We start from the raw sequence: 14,795 nt of genomic DNA, 5'->3' as shown, positions 1-14,795 counted from the left end.
GAGTAAGGCGACCCCAACACCAGCCCCCGTCCGGGTTTTCCCTGAGGCAGAGGCCGGTGGTGGAGCTTGCCTGGAGAGGAGCTGCGGCCGGTGTGGGGTTTGGGGTAGAATGAATGGGGTGGTACAGGCGAGGGAGGCTGTGCCTGGTGGAGGGGGTGAGGCCGGATGAGCAGAGAGCCCGTGGCACAGGAGGGGCAGTGCCCAGGGCGGGGCTCCAGAGAGGGCTCGGCTCCCACCATAGGCTGGGAAGCCTCGCTGAGGATGACACGTCACCGGGGGCGGGGCTTCCGTGCGCCAGCTGAGGAGGTGACAGCTCTCGGCAGACTGCAGAGGAGGCTGGGAGAAGGACACGGCGAGGGGCCGAAGCCGAGACTGCAGAGGAGGAGGAGGAGGCGGCGAGGAGCCCCTGGCACAGACTGCAGATGAAGGCCCCAGGCTGGAGGTGACCGCAGACTGCACAGAGGGAGGTGAGTCCCACCAGTGGCCGCTCTCCGGAGCCGTCGGCGCGGGCAGGAGGTGGACGGTCGGAGCTGGCACCAGAGCAGGAGTGGGGAGCCCAGGGACCTGCAGTGGAGGTGATGGGACTGGGTGTGAATAGCAGACTCCCGCCACTCATGGAGAGGACGTGTGCGCCCCAGAAAAGGCGCTTTACTGTGTTGTGTCCGTGAAAAACCCTCCTTTCACAGCGCGATATACCAGAGAATTGGCATTGTGAAATGAGGTGCGGGACTGCTGAAGGCCGGAGCATCCTCGACGCGGGCCTGAATCCGACAGGGTGGTGCGCTCCAGAGTGAGGACGAGGCTTGTCTGTGGCCTCCCACCGTGCCTGCAGGTGCGGGGGCAGCCAGGGGGGCTGCCGCCATTTACCACTGCGGGAGCGTGGCATGCCTGGGCATTGTCTCGGGCCACAACTACAGGAGCAACGAACCGAAAGCGGGAGGCCAAAGATGGGGGTGGGAAAGCTGCTGTACATCTGCAGTGAAGAGATGGGGGTGGGGGGGTTCTGGCATCCACAACCACTGCATGGGCTGAGGTTTGAATTATGGGCTTCTACCGTTCGCCATTTCAGGAGGCATGGATTCTGCCGGGGGGGGGGGGGGGGGGATCTTCATTCACATCTGCGGCAGTGAGGTATGCCATTTGCGACTCCCACTTTCAATCCCTGCTTAAAAGTCTGGTGTGTAATATGGCCTACCTCCATCCCTCCCTCCAGGGACAGTGGGGTATGCAGTGGTCTGCTTCCATCCATCCTTACTGTAAAAGTGAGGTATTCGAGAGGACGTGTCTGCGCCCATCCTTACAAGAACCTTGCAGTAGGGAGGTCGACCAGCCGCCATCCCTGCAAGTACTACCTCCATCCAGTTTTACAAGAGCACTGAGGTGTGCAGGTGGGCCTGCCTCCATCCAGCTTTACAGGAGCTGTGAGGTGTGCAGGTGGGCCTGCCGCCATGCACTTTTACAGGAGCACTGATGTATGCAGGTGGGCCTGCCTCCATCCTGCTTTACAGGAGCTGTGAGGTATGCAGATGGGCCTGCCTCTATCCAGCTTTAAGGGAGCTGTGAGGTATGCAAGTGGGCCTGCCTCCATCCAGTTTTACAGTAACACTGAGTTCTGCAGGTGGGCCTGCCTCCATCCAGTTTTACAGGAGCAGTGAGGTTTGCAGGTGGGCCTGCCTCCATTCAGTCCGTACAGGAGCACTGAGGTTTGCAGGTGGGCCTGCCTCCATCCAGCCAGTGCAGTAGCATCAAGTTATGCAGGCGGCCCTGCCTCCTTTCACCCATTATGCAAGTGAGACCTGCCCCCATCGACTCCCTCCACCCCAAGATATGCAGTACTCTGCTTCCATCCATCCTTGCAGCAATAGAGAGGTGTCCTATACCCGTCTCCATCCAGCTCTGAAGCAGCAGTGATATCTTCCTGTGATGCCGCTTAGCTCCCGCGCGCATCCCTGATCCCTGTCACTGCACAGTAGGAGAGTCCCCGAGGCATCTAGCCCAAGATACTGGCCAAGCCTCAGGGAATCTGAAGACTGCCAGGGAAGCCGAGCCAGTCCCCTTCCGATCGCCAGCCATAGGGAAGGGACGGTGCCTGCTGCATCCGAGTGCCTTTCACATAACCTCTGCCTGCCCTGGCCTCTCAATCCGGCTGGCGCTGTGCCCGAGCAGGCTTCCAGGAGGCGCAGCAGTGTGCAGCAACAGCATGCACGCGCAGGGTGAGGTCTGGGTGCAGGAACCCTGACACTGCAGGTAAACAACGCATGCATCCTCTTCACCTCTTATTGTTTTACGACTGAAGGGGGCGGGGCTAGGAATGCAGAGTACACGGTGGTTGGCAGGGGGAAGGGGCACGAGTTCCTTTGTATTAAATACAATTCGATTCTTTCGGTGGTCCTGTCCTGCCTGCAGGGGCACAGTTTACCCGGTAGAGGCGCGTTGTCTCTACCGGGCTATTGTCTTTGATTCCACCATTTTGTTTAATTGCTCAGATGCTGTTGGCATTAAAGCATATCTCGTAATTCGACCTCAGCCTAACACATCCCCACGGTCCACTCACCCTTCCCCTGTATTCACAGACCCCCCACTAAAACAGGAAATGACGGAGCAATCTAAAAAGTCACACAGAAGGGCAGTGTGTCAGCCTGAGGGACGCCGTGCTCAGGAATGTACACCTGACGTCAGAAGCCTTATATGTTGCAACATACAATGCACGGATGTGGTTAAATGAATCCGAGCAGCGGCGGTGACGGCGGGCTTACTGCAGAGAAAATGGGCTTCTATGTCTTAATGTGTTCACCTGGGGCTACAATGTGTCCTTCTGGGGACGTAGACGTCCACGCAGACGTCCGGAGGCGTGTGTACGTGTCTGCTCGATGGCACGAGGGCGTCTTGGTGCGCGGTCTCCTGCTGTTCGTCCTCTGTGCGCTTCCCACGGCCCTGCAGGTGCAGCCGGGTGCCGCGCTGTCCCTGCTCTTTGTCTGGACGGCCGGTGGAGGGGCGCGAGGCCGCCTGACTCATCTGTGGGGGTAAATCCGGGCTGGGACTGGATGGGCACTGGGGCAGGAGGAAGACCCTGTGCTGTTCCCTGAGCGAACTCCCTTCTTTGAGAGTGGCCCCTTGGCTATCAGAGGGTTAACGTAGAATTATGCCCCCCTCCTTCAGAATGTGACGAGGGGCCCTCAAGTCTATCAGCATCTCACAGTTATTCATTAACCACGACCTGAATTAAAACCCCTTGAAGTGTTAGGGCCTGTTTGGCCCCCCCCCCCTCTTTGCACTGCAAGAGCCTTCATTACGCCCCCTGGAACTCGGTCACCTCTATTATTATTATTTTAAAGGGGTCATCCTTTGGTGTAGTGACGAAACCTAGGCCCATACTAATCACCTTTTTCTGAGTAGAAGGGAGGGTCTTAATGCCTATGTTGATAATGTTGTTGCTAATGTGCTGCTTGTCCATGGTTGGAGTTTCTTGGTTCTTTTTGTCCTTTGTTCGGGTTCTGGTTCTCTCCAGGACACCCTGCCATCTCTGTTCCTCCATTTTCCTCCCCCTCGTTCTAAAAAAAGAAATGGTATTGGTTGTCAAGGCATACATTTATGGTGTGGGTACTATGGAAACCCGGAAGGGGGCCAACCCCATTGCTGTGTATAAAATATGCCTGAGTTATAGACACCTCGTGGTGGAGGGTTTTGACCTACGAACACACCACAAACAGAGGTGTTTTCAAATGAGATAAAAACCTGCCGCTTGCTTTGCATTTTCCTACCAGGCGGCTGTACTGGGGGAGGGTTAGGAATGCGGAGGGGGATCTCCTTGAAGAAGTAAGTGAAAACGCGCAGATTAAATAGAACACTAGTATCCTGACTTGGTGAGACACAATTCTTAGATACTCACAAAGAACCAAATGTAGTTATCATTTGTACACCTATAACCTAATGTTTTTTTTTAACAAAAAAAGAACAGTCTTGCTATGTGGAGACTGCGCTAAGAAGCAAAAAAATATGCTAAGCACTAGAGTGCATTTACGACTTCCTCACTATGTTGAGTGTGCATCCCACTAGAATTACCACTCTTTTTCTGTGCTATGGAATATATCTAATTTATATATTCCTTACAGTGTGACAATTGGAGTCGCCTACCCCTGAACAGACTGAGGCACATAGGCTCTTTTGATTTGGTGAAGTAGCAAATTTAGTTCTGTACAGTAGCATGGTGTGATCCTCACATGTGCTATTTCACTCGTCCGAGCATGCTGAGTATGTGAGTGCAGTGCCATATGTGTCACAGTTGTGTGTTAGGATTTGAAAGAGTTTAGAGCTGACCACAGGATACTAATGTGGTTGCCTGTTTTTATAAAAATGTGTTTGTTTATCCTATTGTTACTATTGTTTTTTTTCACTCTTATATTAGGTAACTCACCTTTATGCTCACAAGGGGAGATAGGTCCTTTCCATGATCATGTAGACTATTTCAGGGATCCTAAAATAAGCCCTGGTGAATGCCCAAGACCCAGTTAGGCTATCCAATGGGCAGACACATGTTGGCACCACAGGGGTACGCAAGGGCCATGATACCCAACAACGTCCGCTGAATATATTTTCTTAGTATTTTTATATGTATCTAGGGTACTATATAATAAAGGAATTCTAGTTGTTTACACTAAGATATTTTTACCTAAAACAACTGGATCCCACAGAAATTATCCAGATTAAGTAACTCTCTCAAGATCGCCGCAGTTGAGGTAGAGTCTGCCCTGGTAGTGCCATCTTAACAGGGTGGGATGAGGTGGCCGATGATGAAGCATATCATATTACATGAGTGAGCCCACCTCATCCCATTCTTTCAATTGCTCAGATCTAGAGTTGAAAAGTAGGAACGGTAGACAGAATCTATGGAAAGGCACAAAAAGCATGGTTGTGCCTAAACAGCGGGCTATCGTGCCAATGTGTGATGTGATGACTAGAGGCAGAAGCAAGGTCTATTACGGCTTCTTTTTCTCTCTTGGTGATAAGGACCATTAACAACAGTGTCAGACTGCAGAGCAGGCTTTTTTCATTCTCACCAAAAGATTAGCACAAAAACAACAATGTTAAGTGGTGTCATAGTAAAGGCTATTATGTACAGTGCTTAGAAAAGGCAAAAGTGTAAATGCAGGGAGCTTTGAGGGGTTAAGGGTGTTAGAAAGGGTACTCACTTTGGTTTTACCCAGGGTGCTGTCTGAGCAAAGACTGACCCTGAATATTCCACTGGCTTAAGCCAGACTTTGATTGATAAAGTTTCAAGCCAACAGCTGGAAGTGATTGGTTGAATAAAGCCAATGGTTGAAAAGGGCAGAACCACAGCCACTCAATGTATTGTGTAAGAAACAGATCTGATTGATACTAAACTGTAAAAACCCACACCTAATAAAATAAAACACTGGTGCACAATGCTTTTATGTACATCTGTTACACTTCTAAGTATAAAATACATGAGCATTTGAAAACCAGTGTTTTTCTGATACTGAATAGCATAGGAGCAGCATTTGTGCCTATAGTTGTATAACATTTCTGACTGTCGATAGAATTTGGGCTCCATCCTATAATGTGCAGTAACTCTCAGATGGTAAATAGCATCAGAGGAGCACATTTCTATCTTTAATAGTTGTCTGTCTCATATTAAAGAGCACATGAACATCCTGCCTTTATAGAAAGATGTCAAGTGTCTGATATAAGATAGCCTAGGTGGAGTGAACTTTCATAAAGACCTTTTAGCTTTCAGAAGTAAGCAGCTCCAAGGCAGAACGCCTTTCTGTATAACAACTGTATCACATGTTGGATATTGAACAGCGCAGGGTGTCAGGTGTCTAATATCAAAAAACGCAGGTGCACTGCTCTTAAGTGAACAATTAGGTGCCTGAAATTGCATAACACAGGAGAACAATGACTGAATAGATCTATTATCTTTGTGATGTAAAACTGCACAGGGGCATTGTGCTGTGCAAATGTCTTAGTTGCGTGAGTCTCGCTGCACAAAAGACGCACACGTCGCCAGATCATCGCTGTCAGCATGTCTTTTTAGAAGATGGCCGCAGCATTCTGTTCACAGAATGCATCTACACTCCTCACCTACACAATGGCAGCAGTCCTGCATGTGCTTGGGAAGGGTCCAAACCAGGAATAACATTGTGCACTGTGCTAGAATGCTTCTGTTCAGTTCCTGGGAATTTGTTTACCATTTATTGAGATCAGTGCGGATCTCTGGTTCACTCTAGGCAGAGTCATGGTCTAAATATCTAGAAGAGGCCAAAACAGGGACATTGTTTTCACTGATGAAGAACATAGTTATCAGTTATTGAGACGGCCCAGATTAGTCAAAAATTGTAATTTTAATTAACTGTGCTTTGTGCTAACTCTGTAAAGCCCTCTGAGGACTGCAGGACAGGTTCACGCAAGCGTCCACAAGTCCTACTGTCTATCGTATACTTCTTTTGTATACTATTCCCATGTATTTTTATTTACTCCATATGTAACTCGTGTAGTTGCTTCTTCGCTAACTCTCTAAAGCACTCTGATACCTTCGGGTCAATTTTGCGCTATAGAAAACTCGATAAATAAATAAACACATGGTCCAGAACGGTTCTGGCTCAGTTTTGTTTTTGTGGTGGCACATGCTGTTTCAAAGTGGTGATGTGTATCTCCTGTCCTGAGTCAAACAGAGTAAATAAGAGAGCCCCATTTTCCCTCTTGGGGGTTTGATGAAGGTTTGCTCTTTTCCCCTCCAAAAATAGAAAAGAGTAGAAGTTGTGTATTTTACAGGGTACATTTCAACAAAATAGGTTTTAAGGCCATGGGTGCTTCAGGCCATTGTGAATGAGAAATCATGAAACATTCAAATGTTTCTTAACAAACCATCGCCAAGAATGTTTTAGGGAGTCCTCCCCAAAGAAACACTTGAAAATATGACACACATTTGTGCTTATTAGAAGAAATGTGGTAAAAGTCCCTAGACTTCACATGCTGTTAAAAATCACAGCAAAATATAAAGAAAAACAGATAACTCATTCCCACCTTCCACTTGCATTCATTTCCCATCAAAATATTAATGGTTATGCAAAGCTCACTAGTACTAGCATTAGACGCAGAGCTATACCTAATGTTAGACATCAGAACTATTCTCGTTGTTATATGAAACTTACAAACCTAGGCCTCCATCCATGTGTTATACGATTGGACGCCTGAAGTATGGGAAATATTTCATGGATCGATATGAATATTTCAGGGTTCACTGTGAAATAATGATTTCTACATCATATTGACAACTCCCAAACCAGTAAGCCTCAAGGATGATTTGGCAAGGTTATCCAAAGTATGTAGCAAAAAGGCAAATTATGTACCTCATTCTCTGGCAGCATTAGATCCATCCATTTGAGCTAGAACCAATTTTTTTGTTTGTAAACGCTGTAAATTATTCAAATTATGCAGCAAATATGTCAAATCCATAATTATGTGGCTAACACCACAGCCCAAGAAACGTATGAATCCACTGTCACTCTCCATTGTCCAATTTAGTAACACTTTTATTCATAAAAGGCTAAAATAAATATTCCAGGTCCAATCAGTGCCCTTTGCTAGCTAAACTTTGGAAAAAACAGCGTCTTCAACCTAATTACCTCAAAATAAATACATAAATGTAAAGAATACATAACAGATAACCTGTGTAATATGGTCCTACGTTACCACCTTGGGGTTCTGCTGACATTTACGAACCACTTGGTCTTCGGTCTTGTGTTATATGATACCACCAGAACTTCTTCATGGCAATATTGGATCAGATTACGCATATATGCTAATAATCATGTCATGAAAGCTGCCTCCAGATATTGGGAAATGATCTCCATATGAGTCATGAAATATTCGCCAGACTATTAAGCACCCACTGCAATAAATGTATGCAATAACTTGAGTGATACATACTCTCATAGCATGATTCAACTCTCACATATCAGACGTAAGTACATATTTATTTATTTTTTATTTATTTGTGGTATTTGTAGAGCGCAACACTCATCCCAAGGGATATCACGGCGCTGAAAGAAAAAGGGGACTGCTGAGTTCATACGGGGGGAGTTAGTCTTTAGGAAAGAGGTGAGTTTTAAGTTTTTGCCGGAACTGAAGGAGATCTGTGGTGTGTCTAAGATCCATGGGCAGATCATTCCATCGTTTGGCCGCCAGGTGTGAGAAGGCTCGACCACCCGTTCTAGTTTTGTAGATGCGTTTAGGTTTAGCTAGGGCTAAGTTGTTGGATCTTAGGTTCCTGTTTGGAATGTAAAACTCAATTTTCCCTTGCAGGATTGTAGGGCCTGTCTTGTGGAGGGCTTTGTGCGCATGGCAGAGTAGTTTGAAGGTGGCTCGCTGGCGCATTGGCAGCCAGTGGAGTTGTTTCAGGCATGCTGATGCTGAATCTCGTTTGCCCTTATTGCATACCAGTTTGGCTGCCTGATTCTGAAGAACCTGTAAGCGGGAGAACAGTTGCTCGTTCATCCCTTCGAATAGGGCATTGCCATAATCCAGGCGGCTAACCAGAAGGGCATGAGTAATTGTGCGCCGATAGTCCAGTGGGATCCAGGAGAAGATTTTGGCTAGGAGTTTCAGGATTGCAAATCCTTTACCCCAGAGTATGCGTACATGATCTTTCATGGATAATGCATTGTCCATCATAATGCCGAGGTTTCTGGCATACTGTTTCGGGGTGGGGGCTGTTCCCAGTGTCGGTGGCCACCACGTGTCATTCCATGATAGTTTTGCTCCTCCGAACAGTAGTATTTCAGATTTTCCGGCATTAAGTTTGAGGCAATGGTTACGCATCCACTCTGCCATTTCAGAGAGGCAACTATGTAGTTTTATTTTGGTTGTTTCCGATCTTTCCGATCTTTCATCCATGGTCACCATCAGCTGTGTGTCGTCGGCGTATGAACATACGCCGATGCCCCACTTTCTTCCAATGTCAGCCAGAGATGAGACGTAGACATTGAAGAGAGTGGGGCTTAAAGAGGCCCCTTGTGGGACTCCACAGCCAATGTGACGGGGTTTAGAGTGGAATTGGCCCATGTGCACAGCTTGAGAGCGGTTGCTCAGAAAGGATTCAATCCATTTTAACGCTGTGTCTTGTATTCCTTTGCTCTGTAGGATGTTTAACAGGCATTCGTGCGACACCGTGTCGAACGCTGCCGACAGGTCTAGCAGTATCAGAGCCACCGATCCCCCTTGATCTGTGATGCATCTGACACTGTCCGACACTGCCAGCAGCGTGGCCTCGGTGCTATTGTTAGATCTGAAGCCGGTTTGGGTAGGGTCCAGAAGCGAGTTGTCCTCCAAATATTTGGACAGCTGTAAGTTTACCATTTTCTCCAGTGCTTTGGAGAGGTAGGGGAGCTGTGAGATCGGCCTGTAGTTTTCTGGGTTGAGGATGTCTGAGCCGGCTTTCTTCAGGAGAGGGGTTACAGATGCGTGTTTCCAGGAGTCTGGGAAGGACGCGTTGGCGAGGGATTGATTGAAGAGTTTGGTAATGAGGGGGCAGAGTGTTGGTGCAATTTCCGAAAACACGAAGTGCGGACAGGGGTCTGCAGGAGAGCCGGATTTAATTGCTTTGAGAACTGCCAACACTCCTTCTTCAGAGAGTGGTTGGAAGTTGGTTAGACGTGGGGAGTTGCCTATGTCTGGATGGGCGTTGTTTTTGTCGTGAGTAGGAAGATCTACATCAGGGTTATCGTAGTGGGTGGTGGGATGGGAGGGGGTGAAGGAGGAGTAAATTTTGTCGATTTTCTCAGAAAAGAAAGTGCTAATCCGTTCGCATGCTTCTGTTGAGGGGGTGAGGGTTTGCGAAGTGCTGGTTGGATTGGTGAGCTCTTTCACGATTTTAAACAACTCTTTTGCCGAGTTGTGGTTTTCGTGAATTCGTTGCGTAAGAAATTCTTTTTTTGCCTCTCGAATGGCAAGAATATATTGTCTCCTTGTGGTTGTATATTTGGCTCTGGTTTCAGAGTCTTTGGTTTGTCTCCATTGGTGTTCTGCTTTTTGACATTCTCTTTTAAGGCTTTTGAGGGTGGGGGTGTACCATTTTTCGTTGGTGGATGTTTTTTTCCTGACTTCTCGCAGAGGTGCTATTTTATCCAACGTTTGGCGAATTCCTGTTTCTAGCCGGATGGCGTTGTTACCGATAGATGAATTGTCTGGTAGGGAGATGTCTATTTCACGGAAGTGATTTTGGAAAATGGAGTCGTTAATTAATCTCCAGGCTCTGTTGGAGGTGAGGGGGGTGAGTCTGGTCTTTACGGGTTTGCCGGGAAGTTTAAATGAAAATGAAAGCATGAAGTGATCAGACCAGGACAAGGGGAGGATTTCCTTGAGGGTGGCTGACTCGATGTTGGTGAAAAGGAGATCCAGGGTGTGCCCTGCTATGTGCGTGGGGCCATCGATCAGCTGCTTGAGTTGCAGAATTTCCATGTCGTATTTGAGCTGTGCCGATCCAGGGGCGTTGGTATTTTCGTAATGGACATTAAAGTCCCCAATGACCATGTAGTTTTTGTGTTTTAGGCACAGAGGGAGTAGTTGGTTCAGAAGTTTGGCGCTAACGCTGGATTGTTGTCCAGGAGGATTATAGACAACTGCGCCTGCTAGAATGATAAAATTCTCTACGAGAATTTTGAATGATAGTAGCTCATGTTCGGGATATGCATTAGTTGTCTCTGTGAGACATGTTAGATGGTCCCTGAAAATTACAGCAACTCCACCTCCTTTTTTCTTGTTTTGCCTGTTTTGTGTGATTATTTTATAGTCAGAGGGGAGGGCGTTAGCTAAGTCTGGGGCATTGGCGTCTGTTAGCCACGTTTCGGTGATGAAGACCAAATCTGGAGTCTTAGAGTTTAAGATGTCCCATATGTCTAATGCATGCTTGGGGAGGGATCTGGCGTTGAAGTATAGACATTTTAGTTCCCGCTGGTAGCTGGTAGGGATTGTATAAAAATCCGTTGGGGATTGACCTAAGCTAGTCCATTGACATGAGCGGCATGAGATAGGTCCGTAGGATAGGCCTGGGCCGGTATGACTGCAGTTGGCCGTAACGGTGGATATGGTCATGGCTAGCAGTTCGCTGCGGTTGTAGCGGATGATGTCTGCCCTGGATGGATTAGAGCATATAGGGGGTATGGCCCCTGGTCCCGGTCGGTCGCGGACGGGCGCAGACGGGCTTGCCTTAGGCGCGCCTTCGGCGCGCATCCGTCGCGCCCGCTGCGCTCGCCCGCTGCGCGACCGAGGATTACACATATTTTTATGTTGTTTGGGGTTATGGGCCGGGGGGCGTGGCCTAAAAAGGGGCGTGTCCTCCGCTCGTGGCGGGAGGGCGGGAGGGTGGGAGGCGTGTGACGTCAGCGCTGGCTCCGCTGAGTCCACGGCAGGTTTGACCGGTGAGTAGATTGGTATACACAAGTATTCTGTGGCAGTATGATTTCTAAAGCACAAGTATTCTGTGACAGTTAGTTTTAAAAGCAAGTTAATCAGTGACACAAAGTACAAATTATTCAGTGACACAAGGTAATTTTAAAATCCAATTGCCTTACTCCCGGCTTTCCGCCTCAGGAGTCGATCCTTAGTCTTTGCTGATAGCCCTGGTGTGGCGCTTTTTATGCGCGAGTATTTGTTGGGGGCGTGGCCTAAAAAGGGGCGTGTCCTCCGCTCGTGGCGGGAGGGCGGGAGGGTGGGAGGCGTGTGACGTCAGCGCTGGCTCCGCTGAGTCCACGGCAGGTTTGACCGGTGAGTAGATTGGTATACACAAGTATTCTGTGGCAGTATGATTTCTAAAGCACAAGTATTCTGTGACAGTTAGTTTTAAAAGCAAGTTAATCAGTGACACAAAGTACAAATTATTCAGTGACACAAGGTAATTTTAAAATCCAATTGCCTTACTCCCGGCTTTCCGCCTCAGGAGTCGATCCTTAGTCTTTGCTGATAGCCCTGGTGTGGCGCTTTTTATGCGCGAGTATTTGTTGGGGGCGTGGCCTAAAAAGGGGCGTGTCCTCCGCTCGTGGCGGGAGGGCGGGAGGGTGGGAGGCGTGTGACGTCAGCGCTGGCTCCGCTGAGTCCACGGCAGGTTTGACCGGTGAGTAGATTGGTATACACAAGTATTCTGTGGCAGTATGATTTCTAAAGCACAAGTATTCTGTGACAGTTAGTTTTAAAAGCAAGTTAATCAGTGACACAAAGTACAAATTATTCAGTGACACAAGGTAATTTTAAAATCCAATTGCCTTACTCCCGGCTTTCCGCCTCAGGAGTCGATCCTTAGTCTTTGCTGATAGCCCTGGTGTGGCGCTTTTTATGCGCGAGTATTTGTTGGGGGCGTGGCCTAAAAAGGGGCGTGTCCTCCGCTCGTGGCGGGAGGGCGGGAGGGTGGGAGGCGTGTGACGTCAGCGCTGGCTCCGCTGAGTCCACGGCAGGTTTGACCGGTGAGTAGATTGGTATACACAAGTATTCTGTAGCAGTATGATTTCTAAAGCACAAGTATTCTGTGACAGTTAGTTTTAAAAGCAAGTTAATCAGTGACACAAAGTACAAATTATTCAGTGACACAAGGTAATTTTAGAATCCAATTGCCTTACTCCCGGCTTTCCGCCTCAGGAGTCGATCCTTAGTCTTTGCTGATAGCCCTGGTGTGGCGCTTTTTATGCGCGAGTATTTGTTGGGGGCGTGGCCTAAAAAGGGGCGTGTCCTCCGCTCGTGGCGGGAGGGCGGGAGGGTGGGAGGCGTGTGACGTCAGCGCTGGCTCCGCTGAGTCCACGGCAGGTTTGACCGGTGAGTAGATTGGTATACACAAGTATTCTGTGGCAGTATGATTTCTAAAGCACAAGTATTCTGTGACAGTTAGTTTTAAAAGCAAGTTAATCAGTGACACAAAGTACAAATTATTCAGTGACACAAGGTAATTTTAAAATCCAATTGCCTTACTCCCGGCTTTCCGCCTCAGGAGTCGATCCTTAGTCTTTGCTGATAGCCCTGGTGTGGCGCTTTTTATGCGCGAGTATTTGTTGGGGGCGTGGCCTAAAAAGGGGCGTGTCCTCCGCTCGTGGCGGGAGGGCGGGAGGGTGGGAGGCGTGTGACGTCAGCGCTGGCTCCGCTGAGTCCACGGCAGGTTTGACCGGTGAGTAGATTGGTATACACAAGTATTCTGTGGCAGTATGATTTCTAAAGCACAAGTATTCTGTGACAGTTAGTTTTAAAAGCAAGTTAATCAGTGACACAAAGTACAAATTATTCAGTGACACAAGGTAATTTTAAAATCCAATTGCCTTACTCCCGGCTTTCCGCCTCAGGAGTCGATCCTTAGTCTTTGCTGATAGCCCTGGTGTGGCGCTTTTTATGCGCGAGTATTTGTTGGGGGCGTGGCCTAAAAAGGGGCGTGTCCTCCGCTCGTGGCGGGAGGGCGGGAGGGCGGGAGGGTGGGAGGCGTGTGACGTCAGCGCTGGCTCCGCTGAGTCCACGGCAGGTTTGACCGGTGAGTAGATTGGTATACACAAGTATTCTGTGGCAGTATGATTTCTAAAGCACAAGTATTCTGTGACAGTTAGTTTTAAAAGCAAGTTAATCAGTGACACAAAGTACAAATTATTCAGTGACACAAGGTAATTTTAGAATCCAATTGCCTTACTCCCGGCTTTCCGCCTCAGGAGTCGATCCTTAGTCTATATATTCGATATGCACTCGTTTTGTTCCCAAACCATATATGCCAATTTTTAGGACACAACACAGATCCCCCCACCCCCAATACCAGTTTATCATTTTTTGTGAATTTACCAATCTGCCCAGAACGCCTCTTTGTTATTTATGGAAAATACACATATTGTGCTCCTGTGGTCACCTGCCTATCAGATTCCATCATATGCACCAGAAAGTGCCACAAGGTGTGAGTGCCTTTGATTACAGGAGGGAATTAATTGCACTATTTGCTCGGTTTACACTACCTACAGAAGAAACCTTGTTAGTACTGCCAATTACTTGCCATGGATGTGCACCATATGCTAAAGATGGCGAGCAGACATCAGGGGTGCCCAACAGGTGCTAGAGAGCTCCACCACGTGACGTTCCTAAGTATGCAGAATATGTTTTCAAGGTGCTTTACAGCGCTGCATTCCTGGGAGGCCAGGTCCCAGTGGGATGGCTTATAGCCAGCATTCAACAGTGAGCATCTCTGAATGACTTTCCTTCGCTCAGGTCGCAGCTTCCGGGGGCATTTCATGCAGAGCTCTGCAGTGGTCTGGTGTAGACAGGAAGGTGAAGTGCAGTTCAAATCACCTGTGTTTGTGGTGCGATATTGTAGGTCTAAGAGGTGGCACACCTGTGCCGCTTTCTATTTATGGGAACTCATACAGTTTTGTTAACTTTGATAAAGAGTAGAAAAAGCAAAATAAAGACAGATGGACCTTTATTTCAAATGGTGCTGCGGGTATTGGACTGTTCAGCATCGGGATCTAAAGTTTAAATGTATGCATTGTATATGTTGCCAGGTTCATCAACATTTCCAGTACATAGAGCTAGACTTCATAATTCAGTCACACCATCTTCAGAATCAGCAGCAGTGCTTAATTGGTGCCGGTGGTTGCAGATGGTGGGCATTGGCACTTATCTTTGGGCACTGGAACTTATTTTTCATTCTCAGACTTTGACCCAAACGCAGAGACAAAGGCAGTAAAGGAAGAAGAAAGGAGGAATAGAAAGATCAAACAGTGACAAAGACTGAAAACAGGGATGAAGAAACCAATCAAGACTGA

General features: G+C 48.0%; 1 protein-coding gene across 1 annotated transcript in view; it reads left to right on the top strand.

The window, feature by feature from the left end:
* Positions 1-296: 296 nt before the first annotated feature.
* RNF208 (ring finger protein 208) overlaps positions 297-14,795 on the top strand; it is a 34,208-nt gene continuing 19,709 nt past the window's right edge. Inside the window, exon 1 of the mRNA XM_078642144.1 lies at positions 297-467. The gene's annotated coding sequence lies outside the window, so the exon portion shown is untranslated. The remainder of the gene's footprint in view (positions 468-14,795) is intronic.

The sequence above is a fragment of the Lissotriton helveticus genome, chromosome 5_1 (assembly GCF_964261635.1).
Source record: "Lissotriton helveticus chromosome 5_1, aLisHel1.1, whole genome shotgun sequence".
Taxonomy (NCBI): Eukaryota; Metazoa; Chordata; class Amphibia; order Caudata; family Salamandridae; genus Lissotriton; species Lissotriton helveticus.
This window is presented reverse-complemented; position numbering and strand designations above follow the sequence as displayed.